Source organism: Sceloporus undulatus, chromosome 3, assembly GCF_019175285.1.
Source record: "Sceloporus undulatus isolate JIND9_A2432 ecotype Alabama chromosome 3, SceUnd_v1.1, whole genome shotgun sequence".
Taxonomy (NCBI): domain Eukaryota; kingdom Metazoa; phylum Chordata; class Lepidosauria; order Squamata; family Phrynosomatidae; genus Sceloporus; species Sceloporus undulatus.
The window spans coordinates 9,421,388-9,435,392 of NC_056524.1; the positions used below are offsets into that span (position 1 = coordinate 9,421,388).

The 14,005-nt window shown below is 40.3% G+C and overlaps 1 long non-coding RNA gene across 1 annotated transcript; it reads left to right on the top strand.

The window, feature by feature from the left end:
- The first annotated feature begins 6,104 nt into the window (after nt 1-6,104).
- Nucleotides 6,105-12,727, top strand: LOC121924685. The gene is made up of 3 exons (XR_006102696.1): nt 6,105-6,301; nt 7,237-7,319; nt 12,625-12,727. It is a non-coding gene; the product is annotated as an uncharacterized LOC121924685 (long non-coding RNA).
- The last annotated feature ends 1,278 nt before the right edge of the window (nt 12,728-14,005 follow it).

A 14,005-nucleotide genomic window follows, 5' to 3' on the forward strand; every position in this document is an offset into this window, starting at 1 on the left:
AGAACTTCTACGAATTACAATTTTCAATGTATACTGAGGCTGCATCTGCACAGCATAATTAATGCAGCTTGACCCTGCTTTTAACTGCCATGGCTCAATGCTAAGGAATTCTGGGATTTGTAGTTTTTTGAGATATTTAGCTTTCTCTGTCAGTGAACACTGGTGCCACAACAAACTACAGATCCCAGGATTCCAGCGGATGCCAGTTAATGTGGTGTCAGTCTGTATTAATTCTGCAGCAGTGAGCACTAGTGCCACAACAAACTACAGATCCCAGGATTCCAGTGGATGCCAGTTAATGTCATGTCAGTCTGTATTAATTCTGCAGTTTGGCAACAACTTGAGTAGACTTCCCACATCTCAGAGCTGCATCCTTCTCTGGGCGCCAGAAGAGTGGAGAAATCTCAGAGCAAATCTCATCATCAGGCACTGTCCCTACATATCAAAGATTCAACCCAATTCTACCAGGATTATTTTCACCATCTGAATAACCCCTCAGTTACTGCAATGGCTAACAGAGTCCCAATTGAGTGGTGCAACAGCAGTGCTGCAGAATGAGAGGCCAGATGCAAAACAGCCTTCTTCACTCACCATTCCTGCTGACCTGGAATGCAAACACCCACCATCAGTAAGCTGTTCATAAAGTTGCTTTTATTCTTATGCCAGACACTCGGTGTTTCGTGGAGGGCAGACATACTTCAAACAAAATAAATCATGAAATTAAATAATGCATTGTTTTCTTTTCTTTTATGCTCTGTTGTAAAATGTTTTCAACACGCTGTATGAAGCCGTGGCAGTGTATGTATAAAGAACTATGACGGGAGCGAGGGAATACATTTGTTAGGTTGTATTTTATATGAACCAGACTAATCCACACTTCCCAACTAATAGGACAGTGAAATCATCTTCTCGTTTTTGCACTTCTCCAAGTTTTGCAGTGCAGTCATCCAAGCAAATAGTGTGTACAAAAATGGATACATTATGGGAAATGTGTAAACTCTTTTCTTCCAACCCATACACATATTTCCTAATATGTTTGTACACATTTCTCTTAATATTTGCAATATTGTTCATATTTTTAAAACATTTTTGTTAATGGCTATTGAGTAGTACAAGCCCTGTGATGACCCTTGGTGAGGTTACTCTTGGGAAATGGGAGAAATAGGCTGCATCTATATTCTAGTTTGATACTACTTTAAATGCTCTAGCTCCATTCTATGGAATCCTGGGATTCATAATTTTACAAGTTCTTTAGCCTTCCCAGCCAATGGTGTTGGTGCCTTACAAAACTACAAATCCCAGGAGCCATGGCAGTTAAAATGGCATCAAATTGTATTATTTCAACAGTGTAGATGTGTCGAGGTTTTGTAGCAGATGTGGCAGCAGAATTCACCTCAAAGTGGATAAAGCACAACTTGCCACACAAGGCTTGCAGATGATAATAACTCAGAAGAATTTTATTTGGTTATGAGCAACTAGTATTGCATTTGTACAAGCTGCATATAAAGTCCTTTTAGTCTTGGTTACAAAACAAATAGTCCTTGAAGCTTAGTCCTTTAGCATTCTTCCAAGTAGTTTTTGCAGCACTGGTTTAAACAGAAATTACAGCATACTTTCATAAATCAACAGTCTTAAACATCAGAGTCTTCATAAGCTAGCACCAACCCTATTAGCATGCCTTGCAGCTATACCTTCCTCCAGCATTTCTTCCCACTGAGCTTTGCTTCCCTTGTGCTACATTGGGTCTGGCACACCCCTTTTAATATCTGTTACAGGTTGACTCAGCTCTTCTCCCTGATTAACTAGAAACACCTGTATGCTTCACAGTTTGTTTTCTACTTGCCACTCCTGTCTCAGTTGTAAAAAATTTGCTATTACTTTACTACTACTAACAAGATGCACCCACAGTCATGAGTCTCAAGTAGAATAATCAAACTGGTTAAGACAGAAGCTGAACAACAACCAGTTCCACGCCCATCCACATAAACACAGGGTCTAGCAGAAAAATGAACAAGCTTAGTCTTATTTGTATAACATGAAAATATCTTTCTTTACAGATACTTCTGTATAGTCAAACACATGTCTAATGAAGGCGAGTGAGAAGAAAACAGGTGCAGGTTAGAACGATGCATGAAGAGAAAAAGTGTGTTGAAAGTCAACAGGACATCACCACAAATGTACGGTGTGTCTAAATTCCTAAAGTGTAAAATGCAAACTAGCAATTAGTGAGTATAGACTTGCAAAGGTGTTAACTCTTAACAGTCATAGCCAGATGCCAACAGTCTGTGTTCCATTTCCAAGTTGTAAAATATGATCTCTTATGATGTAAAGCAAATTGATTGACCAGTTTGCTATTGCTTTCAGTTAAATGGTTTACATATGATTTTTGCACTGACTTTGTAGAATGGCAACCTTTTCATTTTTCATTTTTATTATATTATATTTTTATTGTAAAAAGCTCAGTAGCAATTGCAGACCTTCGGGTTGGAAACATGTCAGACCATTCCCAGAAGGCTGACTCATGGTGTTATGGGATGTGCCTCACCAAGCCAAAACACCCACATGCAACAATAGTTCCCAAATACCATTTCATTTTCAGCTGACTTGTAAAATCTTGCAACACATTTCACACAATCCTAGAGACTATTGTGCTTTGATATGTCATCCCAAGTGTCTGGATTTTTATTTTATTTTTTGCACACAGGGGGAAGTGTTCTTGTTAATATTTCCACTCTCACAGGAGGGTTCACTGCCTCCTTTCTACCTGTATGTGTGGGTTTTTAAAATTCCTAGCTGGTCTAATGGCTCCAGTCAAAATAATTGACTTTTGCAGACATTATGGTTTTGTCCTTTATAGACCTTGCACAGGTGCAACCATTTCAGCAACCAGCCAGGCACAAAGATCTGAGGTTTTTGATCTATTCAAATAAGCAAGCGGAAAATAAGGCAGCCATATGTGTCACCCTGGACTTTTGAAAGGTCTCGGAGCTCATGGGATGCCTTACCAAAGCATTTTATCATGCAGAACAGCAATCGCGACTGCCTCGAATGACAGTGTTTAACCGGAATTGACTTGCCATGGTTTTTGGCAGGTTGGCATGGTCTTGAGGACACTTTGACAGATAGACAAGTCCTGAATCACTGTTTTTCTAGTTTAGTCTTTTTTTTTTTTTTAAGAAAAAACTGTTGGGCTGATATCTGGGCCTGTGTGGAAGAATTTCAGCTATACTGTCCATCCTGTTACAGAAAAAAATGAAATGTAAGTAGTATGTTGGGATGGGTGGGTTAAGAAGGGGGCACTGAATCCCTGGCCTGATCTATAAACCTATCTTCATGGGAGTAAATTTAGGACAAACTGCCTCTTATCCTTGAAGATGTTTAGGTAAACTAATGTCCCTTTATTACTATGTGCCTTCAAGACATTTTTTATTTATGGTGACCCTATCATGGGCTTTCCTGAGGCTGAGAGTGTGTGACTTGCCCAGGGTCACCAATTGAGTTTCAATGACCAAATGGGGACTCGAACCCTGATCTCCAGAGTTGTTATCCATCGCTCAAACCACTATGCCATGCCCTTTACAGTGGCCTAAATACCCTGAAGGCACCAGACCCTGTCTGATCTTGGAAGCTAAGCAGGGTCAAGTGACTGGAAACCAAGCCTTATGAGGAACGAAATAATCCAGTTTGACCCCACGTTAACTGCCATGGTAATCAGTGCTATGGAAATTTGGGAACTATAGTTTTGTGAGATATTTAGCCTTCTAGGCCAAAGAGCTCTAGTGCCACAACAAACTATAATTCCCAGAACAGAAAATAAAGTGGTGTCAAACTGGATGATTTTTGTAGTGCAGATGCAGCCTGAGTGTCTGTATTAGTGTATATGTGAATGAGTTCATTAATAATAATAATAATACGTTTTATTTATATTTCACGCTTTTCCCAAGATCGAAGCGGGATTCCAACAAAATATAAAACAGAGAACAGTATAAACATTTACAATTTAAGATATAATCACTATAATATAAACTAATTTGTTAAAAACAATCTATAAAAATATTATCGATCTAGCAACATACAAAATTAGTCATAACATAATTTGGGCTTGATTTCTATAATATATACTTTATAACGAATTGGAAGGGTATGCCAATTGAAAAAGGTAGGTTTTTAGCATCTTCTTAAAAATTTGTAATGTAGGGATACACCGTATCTCCTCTGGGAGATTATTCCAATATGAAGGGGCCATAATCGAAAAGGATCTTTGGTGGGTTCATTTTAATCTTACTCTGGGGAGCTCTAGTAAAAGCTTCCCTGTAGTTCTAAGAGTTGAATCCAGTGTTGAATGGTGAAAATTGAATTAACATTTTTTTTTGGAATAATTTTTATTGAATAAACCTAACATTCCAAGCATTGGCCAGACTCCACCTTTGTGAGCTCTGGAACTCCAGCAGACTGTCTTTGGAGGAGGTGATGGAGAAAGTAGAATTTGACACAGTGATCTTGCTGGCTATGTCCAGAAGGGCTGAATGAATGAAACAATCTTTTCTCCCTTTCATTCCCTACTAATGGAATGCGTTCCCACTACGGCTGGAATGGGCTTTGAAATCCTGATTACCCGGTACCATCCAACGTAGTTTGAGGACAAATTTCTTCTTTTGTTTTTAGAGATAGAAGACTCTAGACTCCCCTGGCTGTTGCTGCGAGTCAACATCTGAAATGCCGAAAGAGTCAGCCGTAAGTGAGCAGGGGACATGCTGTTCTATGACAAGCTCAAAATGCTCCTTGTGTCACTTGAAAGCTGAGCAAGTGTAGTTTGAGAGTCCTGATGGAGTTCCAGCCATGAGCAGGGAATTCAGGAGGCTTGTTCAGAGAACATGTCAGTTCTCATTTTCCTTCCTGTGACCTTTAAAGTAAAAACAAGTGACATCTTCACTTGTACAAGGATTGTTAATGAATCTGAATGGCTGTTGAAATAATTAGATAGCAAATCAAAGACTCTCTCTTGCTCTCTCTGTTGTCATGTGCCTTCAAGTCATTTCTGACTTATCATTACCCTTAGGCGAACCTATCATGGGGTTTTCCTGGCAAGATTTGTTCAGAGGAGGCTTGCCATTGCCTTCCGCTGAGGCAGAGAGCAAACTCACCCAGTGGTTTTCATAGCTGTGCAGGGAATCAAATCCTGCTTTCCACAGTTATGGTCCATGGCTAAAACCACTACACTATGCTGGCCCTTCCTCTCTCTATGTATGTATGCATAAAAGCTGAGATACAACACATGTTCCTGTATCTTTCCAGATATTAACTTTTTATCCCACTCCACTTCATGCAAAAAGGAGGGGATGGATGGGACACAGCTATGTTATATCTGAGGCTGCATCCACAATGCAGAAATATTCTAGTGAGCTTATTGCACCTCTTCCGAATTTGGCTCAAATTCAGAGGTTTGGCTGATTTTCTTGTACGAACTTTTCTCTCAAAATGGTTTTGCATTGCCTCCAGTGTTGAATTCGGGTCCTGTAAGTCTCTTTGGTGTCCATTTTTTCCAAACCGGAAGCCGTTTGGAGGGAAAAGTCTGTGAAATAAAATCAGCCTAACTTCCAAAATTTGAGCCAAATTCAGAAGAGATAAGTCGGGCACTGGAGGCGGTGCAATAAGCTCCTAGGTTGACACCACTGTAACTGCCCTGGCTCAGTGCTATGGAATTCTGGGGATTGTAGTTTTGTAAGATATTTAGCCTTCTCTTTCAGAGAGCTCTGGTGCCACAACAAACTACAATTCCCAGAATTCCATGGCATTGAGCCAGGGCAGTTAAAGTGGTGTTAACCTAGATTATTTCTGCAGAGTGGGCACAGCCTTAGAAAGATTCTTACTGAAAATGGAATAGGTTGGATTTCATGCAGTATCTTGAAGTAACCCATTACAAATGATGTTCACTATCCTATATGGCTGATTTAGTTACAAATGCACAACTAAGCATCATCTTCTGGCACAATGCCACTAGCTATTCCAAGCAATGGAGGTCTATTCTGCTGGCAGTTGGGGAACAGGTGGATAAAGTTTCCACCCTCTTCTCTCCAGTGATCTGCAGTGTGACAAGAAATTGCCACAGGATTCCTGCTTCTGATGGTTGCAGCCTCTCTTGCTGGTAGGAAGGGGCTGGAAACTTCACCCCTTCCACCCCAATTGCCAGAAGAACAGATTTCCATTGTCTGATGTGGCTGCTGACTGTTAAAGTGAGCTTGGAACACATTTACAGGTCTTTTGGAAAGGGATTGGAAGATCCTGGGGTTTTCCTGTCAAGGTTTGTTCAGAAGAGATTTGCCTTTCCTTAGCAATCATCTCATATATTTAGTAATATTTTATCAAATGTGTTTCCTCAGTCTTAATTTTTTTTAACAAGCATGTATTCACTGAGTGCTTTTTACAAAAGCCATGACCTTCCATTAGCCTCAAACGTACATTTGTTGTGCTATTATTGAAGAGGCATTTTAAAATAAAGCAATTCTGTAGTTAATCCCTGAAATAGTTACTCATAATATTGATAGAATTCTTGAAGGCAAAGAATCAGTCAGTGATAAATAGTGAGGCAAAAATGTCTGCAGTCTCTAAGCTTAGACCAAAGGCTGGTATTCCAAGGGCTGGCTTAAAATGGACAGATCTGTACAATCATCTCTCAAATCCAGTGGAGGGTCTCAGCTCTCAGATCAACCCACTTCAAACCAGTAGCAAATTGTCGGGAAACAGTGTATGAGGCTAGTGAATAGCCAAAGGCACCCAACATGATATTATATATCTATTTGAAAAGTTTGTGTCAAGCCTTGAGGAAACTCTAGCACAGGAGTAGAAAGAAGAACTGAAAAAAAGTTTTTGTTTTTGTGTTTGAATAGATTTCTCAAGTGCCCGAAAACCCTAATAGTGAAAATCTGAGAGAGATGAGAAGCCTCAGTTTGGGACTTGATCTGAGTGAAAAATGCACATTTTTAAAAATGCAAAAAACCAGCATTTTTAGGTAGAAAACAAAATTTCTGAAAAGAAAACAAGTCTATGCAGACAATCACATTTTCTGCACAAAAACCAACATTTCTTCACAGATAAGGCTGTTTTCTGTGCAGGGAACTTGTTGTCTGTGCGGAAAATAACCCCCTTCCTCTGGAGTGGGAAGGTATATATAGCTTTTACAAGTTCTTGACTGTGAATGATCTCTGAAAATTGAACTTTGTGGTGATTTTCTTGCAGTGATAAGAAAAATGGCAAAATGAATCATTCTTGCCTGCAGGGATGACATTTATGTGGCTTTACATCTCTTCCAAGGAGAAAAGGTAGTAGAAAATATTATTACTGTGCTAAAATGCTTTTGATTTGTTTTTGTTTTTTTGCACAAAAATGCCATGTGTGAATTTTGCATGGTCTCAGTCTCCAAGGGCAACATTTTATGCTCAGGAAATAGCATTTTACATGCTTAATTAATGTTTCCTGCAGGAAAAAAATTGCAGTCATCTAAAGGGGAAAAAGCTGTTTTCTATTCAAAAATACCACATGCAAATTTTGCACAGAATAGACTGAAAATTGTGCCATTTTAAAAGATTTTGCTGCAAAGAGAACAAAAGTCCTCTTGTTGCTTCCTTCAAGAATGAAATTAATATGAATCATATCCCAAATTTAATGAGGCATCAACAGTCCTGTTTTATAGTTTTCTGTAGGTTTTTGGGGTTGTGTGGTCATGTTCTGGAAGAATTTATTCCTGACATTTTATCTGCAATTGTGGCTGGCATCTTCACGGGGTGTCCTGGATGTATGTGGAGTATATATACCTGTCACCACCTTCTGAAAATGCAAGCTAAAATTGCAAGTGAAACATCGGGAATAACTTCTTCCAGAACATGGCCACACTGCCAAAAATCCCACAAAAAACTAGGGATGCCTGCAGTGAAAACCTTCGACTTCACAGTCCTGTTTCAATTAAAGCTTTCAGTCCTGCACAGCTAAGGGAAAGTTCTAAGATTTGCTCATCAGAAAGTGGAACCCAGCAATAAGACAAGCTGAAAACAGAATGCACTCAAGGTCTATATCTATATCTATCTAAGCATGCAGTGGCTCTGCCGTTAAGTCATGGACTCTGATGATCGCAAGGTTGACAGATAGGCAGTTTGAGACCCAAGAGCGACATGATAGAGTGAGCTCCTGTCACTAGTTCCAGCTTCTGCCAACCTAGCAGGTCAAAAGCATGTAAAAGTCCAAGTAGATAAATAGGTGCTGTGTTCCATGCAGTCATTCTGGCCACATGACCACAGAAGTCATCTTCGACAATACTGGCTCATTTAGTAATGGAGATGAGCACTGCCTCCTATGGGGGAAACCTTTACCTCTATCTATCATTTATCTGTTGATCCATCCATCCATCCATCCATCCATCCATCCATCTATCTATCTTTTGCTTTCAAGGAGTATCTGAGATGCCGAACCTATTTGGGACATAAGGCCTTGCATCTTGGAGAAATCCTTTATAGTATGGATTAAAACCTGGCATGAGATACACCAGCTGCCACCATCTTACCCCATTGCAGGCTGTATAGTGGCCATGGTAGAGGGGGAATATTGGAAGTTGTGGTCCCCAAAAAAGAATTCCTTCCCAAGCTCTGATTAAAGAAATAAATGAGTCCTGAAGAAAACCAAGCCTGAGCATCCACTAGTAGCCATAATGACTACAATGAGGCTATTGTACTCTAGACACATAATTATATGGCATAGTTCTTTGGAAAATATGATAATGCTCAGCAGAGTGGAAGGTAGTAGAAAGTGAGGAAGACCTACTACAGGTGGGTTAACTCAATCAAGGAATCCATATCCCTAAATTTGCAAGACCTAAGAATGGTTGTTGATGACTGATGTTCATGAATGTCTCTCATTTCATTGGGTCACCATGAGTTGAAACCATCTTTTCAACAAAGGCTCAGAAGAATATTACACCTATGCCTGTTCACCTTAGTATATTTATGCAGAAGTGAGTTCCTATTATAACCAATAGGCCATTCCTTGCGGTAAACCCAATTAAAACCCAGTTTTCGAGTCCCATTGAACTTGGTGCACCGAAACAATTAAGAGCCGATCCCTGCCAAGTTCTCTCTAGATGGACAAATCCTGAATTTTGCTGCCACAAAACATGTAGCACAGGGCCGATGATTGTGATCTTGAAAAAAGAAGCCCAAAATATTGACACTTAATGAGAAATGCAATTTAGTTTCCACACTTTCCCCTGTTTGTTTTCTAACAATTTTTCCACAGCAGTTTCATCTCCAGCCAGCTGTTCTGTGGGAGCTAGGCAGTCACTCATCAGCTTTTGCGACAGTCCCAACAGGTTCCATCGCCTCTGGCTTGTGTGACAGTATTAAACTGCCTGCCTGGGTAACCATTTTGAATGTTCCTCTTGCCACAGTATTACCTGGAGCGCTTCCTGCCCTGCAGAGTGAATTCTATTGAGTGACATTGATTTCCTGTATAAAAGAAATGTTGTCCCTGCAAACAGTCCTGAACATAAAGACTGAAGTGCTACTCGAGGGGAAAAAAAGGGGAGGGAGAAATTCAGCCTAGGTGACAAACAGCCTTATCTCCTGGCTTGACCAGGTTTGAAGTGTGGCAAATGCCAGGCTGGCTACAAATAGCCAAATCTGCACAGCACTGCAGTCCTATTGCTCTTTGTAGGGGGACAGATTTGCCATAATATTACAAATTTGAACCTCGGAATGAGTTATTAAGGAGAAATTCAATGATAGTTTAATTGAATTTTAACTAAGGTTGCCAGGTCAGAACTATCCCAGGCCCTGGGATTTGAAAGCCCAACATTGAGACCTCTTGTGATGCTACATGAGGCAAGTCCTGTGATGCTGCTAACTGTGATATCTTCAGCATCAACTGTGAGCCAGTTTGGTGTAGTGGTTTCAGCATGGGACTATGACTATGAACATCAGGGTTTGTTTCCCTTCATGGGCATAGAAATCCATTGGGTGACCTTGGCCCTTATCACACAAGCAAAATTTGAAGTTATCCCAGGGTCAATGTGATGGCAATGTGAAGGCAATGCAGGGGCAATCATGGGGTTTCAGATTTGTTTATCACACGATGCCACATGCAATCAGGAGCCATCCTAAAAACAATCGAGGGTCATTTCATGGTCATTCCTGCGTTAGATAATGTTTCAAGTTTGTTTATCACACGACGCCAAACACAACCAGGAGCTGTCCTAAACACAATCAGGAGTCATTCCAGGGTTAGGTAAATTCAGGGAAAAGAAAATTTACCTAACCTTGGAATGACCCTGGAATGACCCCCATTTGTGTTTAATATGGCTCCTGATTGAAACCCCATGATTGCCCCTGCATTGCCTTCACATTGACCCTGGGATAACTTCAAACTTTGCTTGGGTGATAAGGACCCTTCAGTGAGTCACACACTCTCAGCCCTAGAAAACCTTGTGATAGGGTCACCTTAAGGCCACCATATGTCAGAAATGACCTGAAGGCACATAACAACAACAACAAAGTTCCAATTACACATAGTGTCACCTTGCAATTAAAAAATAAACAGAGTAATGAGGGAATCAGAGTATTGAGGAAAATCATAGACTCATAGAATCCTAGAGCTGGAAGAGGCTACAAGGGCAATCTAGTCCAACCCCCTGTCAGAATTGTAGCATTCCTGAAAGATGCCCATCCAACCTCTGAAAGAGGCAAAACAGACCACCCTTAAGGAGTGGCCTGCTGTCGCCCCTTTGAGTGCCGGATCAGGGCTGTGGCAACCACATGCCACGGCTCCAATCTGGCATTTTTTCAGGCCAAAAAGAAGTGGCAAAATGCTGCTTCTTTTTGGCTGGGAAAAAGGGCACCTTTGCTGCCACAGCACAGCTCTTCCCCATTTATTCAGTGCAGCATGTCTAAATGCTGTGCCGAAGAAACATCGTGATGCCGCCCGCCATCTGGTTGGCCGGGCAACATGATACTGCTTTGGGGGTGGAGTTTCAGGGCCTACAGCATACTGTCACCATGCGCCCACTCCACCCCAACGCTGGCCCTTTTGGCTGGTCTGTAAAGTCCCTAACTCTCCAATGAAGGGGAGATACCAATGCCTTGAGGCAATCCATTCCACTGCCTAACAATTTTTAGAGTAGTGATTCCCCCCATAAGGTTTGGCTTGGATCTCTTCTAATTTGAATCCATTGATCTCCGAAGAAGCAGAAATCAAGCTCATTTCATCTTTTACCTGACACCCTTTTAGATGTTTAGATGCAGCTCTCGTGCCACAATACAGTCTTCTCTTCTCCTCACCTCTCTAAGTAATTTCTTATAATGCTTGGTTTCCAGACCTTTGAACATTTTGGTTGCCCCTCTCTGTACATGTTCCAGCTTGTTGGCATCCTTCTTGAACTGTGGTGTCCAAAACTGGAAACAGTATTCCAGGTGAGGTCTGACCAACATAGAACAGAGGGGCCCTAGTATTTCCCGTCATCTGGACCCAATGGTACTACTGATGCAGCCTAGAATTGTGCTGTTTGACATATATTGCTAAGAGAGAGATAAGAGAGAGAGACTCTTTTCAAGACAGTTTGACACCACTTTATCTGCCATGGCTCAATCCTATAGAATCCTGTGATTTGTAGTTTGTTGTGGGCACCAGAGTTCTCTGACAGAGAAAATGAAATATCTCACAAAACTACAAATCACAGGATTCCATGGCATTGAGCCATGGCAGACAAAGTGGTGTCAAAACTGCATTAATTCTGCAGTGTAGATGCAGACTGAGTTACAATATAATGTTCTCCATTCTCCAGATGCAAATTCTTGTCTCATTTCCACATACAAGAATAAACTATCTGATTTTTTTTCTCCCACCAGGCAGAAAGGTGAGAGGTTTTTCACATATTTTGGGAAGAATTTTTTTCTTTGTAAGATATTTTGTGCCAATTGTGTGGTTATGCAAGCTGTGATTGTTGCTTTCCTGCATAGACTTTTAAAAAGGTGGAAACATTGGGTTGGTTGTTTATGTCTTTTTGATCAATAAAGCCTCTCCTTTGGTGCTTGCTGTGTGTCTATTTAGCTACATAAAGGGGAAAGAGTCTGGTTTTGTTCAATGGATGCTTGTGCAAATTGTAGAGACCTTAACGCAGGGAAAACAGACTCCACTATTTTACTCTTGCAGAGGGATGAAAAATCTTTTTGCTGTTCCCAGTTTCAGGGAATGGATGGTGTTTTCTTGAACTAGGGCTGGAAAATAAAATAAAAATCCCAATCTCAGTTTTGTTAACTTTATGTGACTCTCAGTTGCATGTTCTTTTCATCCTTGTTTCATAATGGGTGTGTTTTCTTTCTGCATGAAAATATGTAGATTTAAAAAATACCTTCCTCCTAATTTGCACATTTATTTGTGCAATTTAACCAAAGAATAAAACTTTTGGCTAAGCATGTTTCTGATACATGCATGCATACATACATATATTTAATCTGTGCATTGTTGCCTGTGTACTTTGTTTCTCAAACACCCTGTAAACCTTGCAGATGATCAATGCAAAATATTCAAGGCAACAGTCTTGGGAGGTACAAAACATTTACTTTTAACATTAACATTTACTTTTAGCATTTGACCATGGTGACCTGATGCCCTCCTTTTCCAGGACATGTCCTGCATTTCATCCTTCTCTCCAGGAGGAATTCCAAAATGCCCTCCATCTTGAGTATGAGTAAGAAACATGAATTTACATTCATATTAGTGTTTTTAGCTTTTATTTTGGAATGTCCTACAGTTTTCTTGAATGCCCCACATGTTGCAGTACCTTGTCCTCCTTTGTGGTTATGACATCTAGTCACCCTGAACATGACCCTTCTTTCCATTTCTGGCTGAATCTGCATTGCAGAAATAATGCAGTTTGACAGTGCTTTAACTGCCATGGCTCAGTGCTATGAAATTCTGAGATTTGTAGTTTTGTGAGATATTTAGCTTTCTCTGCCAGAGAGCTCTGGTGCCACAACATACTACAAATCCCAGGATTACACATGTTCCTGTATCTTTCCATATACTCACTTTCTATCCCATTTCACTCCATGCAAAAAAGGAGGGTATAGATAGGAAATATCTAAGTTATGACCTAGAAATTTTCCTATTGAAGACGGAGAAGCCTGGATTTCTTGCAGAGCCGGGAAGTAACTAATTAAAATGATGTCCAGGAAGTTTTATAACCAATTCAAGTTTAAACTGCATTGCAGAAATAATGCAGTTTGACACCTCTTTAATTTCCATTGCTCAAAGCTATGAACATTGTGTTGACTTATGACTATGGAGACCAGGGTTCAGTTCCATGATTGGCCATGAAACCCACTGGGTGACCCTGGGCAGTTCGCATGGTCTCAACTTCATGGGATGGCAATGGCAAACCCTCTCTGAACAAATCTTGCAAAGAAAATCCCAAGATAAGTTTGCCTTAGAGTCACCATAAGTCAGAAATGGCTTGAAGGCACACAACAACAACACAACCCCAATCAGATACTTGTAGGAAGCCCACAACTATTACATGAAGACAATAGCTTTCTTCCACTGTTGCCATGAGTCTGTCATATTTGGAGGTCTACTTCCTCCAAATAAAGAGAGACTCCATTTAACCATCACTGCTAATCATTTTAGATGGAACTGACTTCCATCAGGATTACGGAGATGGAAGAATTCTGTTTTTTGACATGCTTAATGCCATAAAAATTCTCCATTCTATCAGTGTATAGGTTTTCTTTGGCTTTTTTTAGCACTTCCTTGTTAAATTCCTCTGCAGATATGACTGAGCGATTTAATAAACTCCCAATGATCATTTTTTGAAGAGCTGTTTCTATCCAGCCTCTGAGTTTCATCTAACTTTTATGCCTGGATTCTCCTGTGCCAGAACAGAAAAGCAATTAGCCTGTTAAAAATAACAAGTCAGTGGAGAAGTGAGTTAGTTTTTTTAAAAAAAACCCAAACCCTGTAGATTTTA